This window comes from Austrofundulus limnaeus, unplaced genomic scaffold (assembly GCF_001266775.1).
Source record: "Austrofundulus limnaeus strain Quisiro unplaced genomic scaffold, Austrofundulus_limnaeus-1.0 Scaffold286, whole genome shotgun sequence".
Classification (NCBI taxonomy): Eukaryota; Metazoa; Chordata; class Actinopteri; order Cyprinodontiformes; family Rivulidae; genus Austrofundulus; species Austrofundulus limnaeus.
The window spans coordinates 536,912-541,580 of record NW_013952688.1 but is presented as its reverse complement, the minus strand read 5'-3'; the positions used below and the strand labels follow the sequence as shown (position 1 = coordinate 541,580).

Genomic DNA, 4,669 nt, shown 5'->3' with positions numbered 1-4,669 from the left:
AGGTTCGCCATCTGGAAGGGATCCATCCATCCATTTTCTGTACACTTCTTCCTTTTCAGGGTTGCGTGGGTCACTGGTTTCCATATCCAGCCATCTGGAAGGGCTGAGCGCTTTAAATGAGACAACACATGCCGTGAGAAACCTGTGTAGGGTCTACAGTCATTTCATCAATAACTACTTTATTCTACACACTGAAACCTTTATGACAAGATCCTAAAAACAACCAGGACACCGTTTACAACCTAACAGGCCACATTCCTGAAAGAAAAAAATCCTCTTCAAACACTGTAAAGGGACCCCACCAGGAAGAAGAACCTGGCACCACCCTCATAAGGTGAGAGACCGTTTGTCATGGTTTTAGAAAGTTTCTTGACCCACATGCAAACACTCAGCAACAAAGTTTTAAGATGTTTATTTTAAATGAAAGTGATCTTGGTCCAACGTGGTCTTGCAGACGCAGGGCAGGGGAGTCAGGAACACTGGTGGAGGACGAGAGGTGATGAGACCAGGAAGGTGTATATTGTAAATACAGAAGAATATGAGCTTAGTTTACCATGAAGATGAAGCAGGTCGGCCAGGGAGAGGTGAGTGGGATCCGAGGGGTTGAGTCCGTGAGCCAAGGAATGATGAGCAGGTTGGAGGGCAGACAGGTTACGTCCTTGAGGAGAGAGAGGAGTCCTGCGATGGCAGCTGTGGGTGGAGGAGTCCAAAAAACACAGAGAGATGGAGATGATTTTTAAGGTTGGAGGACCTCAGAGGAACCGGTCCAAACCATAAATGGAGGTAACCTTTTAGGAACACAAACAGGAGAAGGTTATCTCAAAGGTCTAGGCACAAGAGAATTTAGAGAAAACCTCAGAGAGTACTCTAAGGGCTTGAGGTTACCACAAGAATTAACACTCAGGCATCGAAGGGCTGACTGCACACTCCTCTTATCCTCCTCTTATCCTCCTCTTGATGAAGGTAGATGAATTGCAGGTGTGGGACTTGCACACCTGCTGGAGATTCTGCCCTCCTGCAGGCTGTGCTCCAGGAGGACATTTAGTGGATGAATACTGGAACTGACAAACTCTAGATCCCAACACTGTTTATCTCTGTGAAATCTACGTTCTGGGAGGCAAACTCCTTTAAGAACTGTTTCTTGTAAAAGAAAACCATTCGTTTTCATGTTTAAGCTCAGGGCTAATTGCTCAAGATGTTCTTAATTACGTGAATACCATCTGTTTCTTTTTATCTAAGTAATGTTTTCTTATTTACCTATATTTTAGCAAATCAAGAAGCTTCAGAATGTTTGATTTAGTTGTGTACATGTGTCAATTTTCTTTTTACAAATAGTTTATTATTATCTCCTGCTTAAAAGTTAAAAAGCTAAACCAAAGTTTGTATGTTAGTGACTTGAGGAACTTCTTAACATCAACCAAAGGTGTATTTTAATATATTTAATGGACACTCCATTAACATCACAAACAGAAGGGTTCTAAGACACTTACCCCCCAGACATTTACCCACTGGACACTCACACAGACAATGTACCCCGTTGGTCACCTATCCCCTGGAATCGTACCCCAATGCTAGGGCTTGAACATCATAACAGGCACCATTTAACATTTTTTACCACCCTGATTAAGTCCTGATCTCACCCCCTCCCATTTAGAATTGCGACGCACATGGACGCATTCCTTCTGTGAGATTTTATTGTGGTGGGTGGTGTTATTTTAACCATACAAATAATAAAGCATATACTGCGTACAGCTTTACACTTCAGTCATTCACATGCACATTCACACACTGGTGGTAAGCTACAGCCATAGCTGCCGTCATCTGTTGGGGTAACAGTACCTAATTTCCCTCTGGGATCAAAGTATTTTTGAATTTGAATTGAATGCCATAGATTTCAACAAGGAGGTGTGTTGAGGATGACTCTTTTCTATTGCCACACCAAATTTAATTTCAATATCTGTGAAACTGTGTGGTGAAGAGAGAGCTGAGTCAGAAAGCGAAGCTCTCGATTTACCGGTCGATCTACGTTCCTACCCTCATCTATGGTCATGAGCTTTGGGTCATGACCGAAAGAACGAGGTCCCAGATACAAGCGGCCAAAATGGGTTTCCTCCGCAGGGTGGCTGGGCTCTCCCTTAGAGATAGGGTGAGAAGCTCGGTCATCCGGGAGGGACTCAGAGTAGAGCCGCTGCTCCTCCACGTCGAGAGGAGCCAGTTGAGGTGGCTCGGGCATCTGGTAAGGATGCCTCCTGGACGCCTCCCTGGTGAGGTRTTCCGGGCACGTCCCACCGGGAGGAGGCCCCGAGGAAGACCCAGGACACGCTGGAGGGACTATGTCWCTCGGCTGGCCTGGGAACGCCTTGGMGTTCCCCCGGAGGAGCTGGAAGAAGTGGCTGGGGAAAGGGAGGTCTGGGCCTCCCTTCTGAAGCTGCTGCCCCCGCGACCCGACCCCGGATAGGCAGAAGAAAATGGATGGATGGATGAAACTGTCTGAGTCATAGACATTTCTGTCTCAGTTAATGCTGATTAACTCTGGTAGCTTTCATAAATTGGGATGTAATCCGTTGTGGAACTACATTAATAGATTGCATTCTGAGGGATTCATTCAAATCGGGCCTGTAGCTTATAAAATATTTTGCCAACAGACAAAACAGGGTGGACGCCAATGGTTAAAACAAAGTTTTTAAAGCAGAGGTGTCTAATTCTGTTCCTTGAGGCTCACTTTGCTCTATGTTTTAAAAGTTTCCTTGCTTCAACACACCTGATTTGAATGAATGGATCAGGCTTCTGCAGAACTTCAAGAGGTAATCCAGTCACTAAATAGGAAGTGTTAGAGTTATAGCCATTTTTGTGTTTCCTAGTGACAGTTGGCTGATGTAGCCATTGGGGTGAATCCTGAATTGAATGTAGATGAAGATACGATTGTTTAATGAAAGTTTCATTAAATCAGTCTAGTGATTTATGAGGTACTTTAGACCAGTGGTTCCCAAACTTTTCGTCATCTGACCCACAAAATGTCCAAGGCAAAAACTTGTGACCCCAAAWATTACTGGTCTGAGTACATGAACTCTGTTAATAACCCTAAAAACACAGGCTTTTTGACAATCTAAACAGCTTGTACACAGATATAAATACTTATTTTTACTTATTTTGTGTTTTTGTAATAATTATATGGAAAATATTACATCAGCAATTATTTCATACCCTTTAAATTGATTTCTGGAGATTATCCAAGGTGCTTCATGACCCATCATTGGGTCCCAAGCCCAACTTTGGGAACCAAACGACCTGACAGAGTTGAAGACACAGAATGTCCTGTTTTATTTGACTCCATCTCCTTACTCATTTGAGTAAATAGTCTTCATTTCTGTTTTCAGCGCCTAACGTTTTTCACAGGGTTGCAATAAAGTGGACAAAACACTGCGTGTGCCCTCTAGTGGCATATTGTAGGCAGTGCATCCAAAATAACCAGCTTGCAGTTAGGAGGGTGAATTCAATTTTCTACCTAATATTACTCTGTTGGTTTTGCTTGTGTCTGTCAGAAAATATCCCATAAACCATGTGACAAATTTTAATGAAATATTCTGAACATATGCACTGGGTGTACTTGTACAACTAATAAACTTTTGAAGCTAACCCAACAAGGCTGCAACAGCCAACTGACTTTAAAAAACCAGAATAACTACAATTCTGTCAATGTTACAGATATTGATGTAAATTTTAGTGTGCCTGTATTTGAGAGTCATTCACAACACAAGTGGTACTCATTGCACAAGATCTTTGTTTTGCTGATTTTTTTTCTGCTAGCAAAATTTATCCTAAAACATTAAATTGATTTTAGTTAACTTCCTGAAAGTAATCAAAATATATAAATTTACAGCTGATTACTTTTGGCAAGGCAATATTTACAGATGTTGAGATAAAATCTGCTGTGGTAGTAGCTGATAATCATTAACAATCAGTTGTGGGCACAGCTAGTCAAAAAGTTAGCTTTGCTAACCACCAGCTAACCCACTAGCCACTTAAGAGCATTTGCAGAAGAACCTCTCTCGGCGGTTCACCCGGGGGCTTCACACAACAAACATGTCTGAAAGCAGAAACTTCACAGATTCCAAAACTAAGTTTCATCACAATCCAACCAGGATTCACCGAACCACAAGCAAATAAAAACAAAATGATGTTTATTTTTAGAAAAAACAATCAGAAAATCCATTTTACATTTGCTGTATGGCACTTGGATCATTAATTCACTAGGATAAAACCATAAACTGAGTAACTATGTCTCTCAAATGGCCTAGGGTATTTTCCCTGGACAAAAACCACCCTCTCTGACCATTTTACACGGATTTGGGTGGATTATCACTTAATCTGCATCTTTGTCTCCTTCCAGTTGAAGATTAAGTAGACATGTCCTGATGCATCTCAGTAATCCAGGTAAAAAATCAAAAAGAAAAAAATTGTATAGGTCTTCTGGACGGGTTCTTCTCTAATGAAAACGTTTCGTCTCTCCTCCAAGAGACTTCTTCAGTCTGAGAGTTTCAGGCAAAATTCAGGCTTTTGAGTCCTGCCTCCATGTGACTGATACTCACATCACATGGCTATGATAAGGCAGTGGATGTGGTCTGTGCAAGATTAAAATCAGACACCACTCTCAGCAGCAGAACCACAC

The 4,669-nt window shown here is 42.0% G+C and overlaps 1 long non-coding RNA gene across 1 annotated transcript; it reads right to left on the bottom strand.

Moving 5' to 3' along the window:
* Window positions 1-397: 397 nt before the first annotated feature.
* On the bottom strand, window positions 398-1,982 carry LOC106526650 (uncharacterized). The gene is made up of 2 exons (XR_001311281.1): window positions 554-1,982; window positions 398-479 (listed from the first exon to the last, which is right to left on the bottom strand). It is a non-coding gene; the product is annotated as an uncharacterized LOC106526650 (long non-coding RNA).
* Window positions 1,983-4,669: the final 2,687 nt, after the last annotated feature.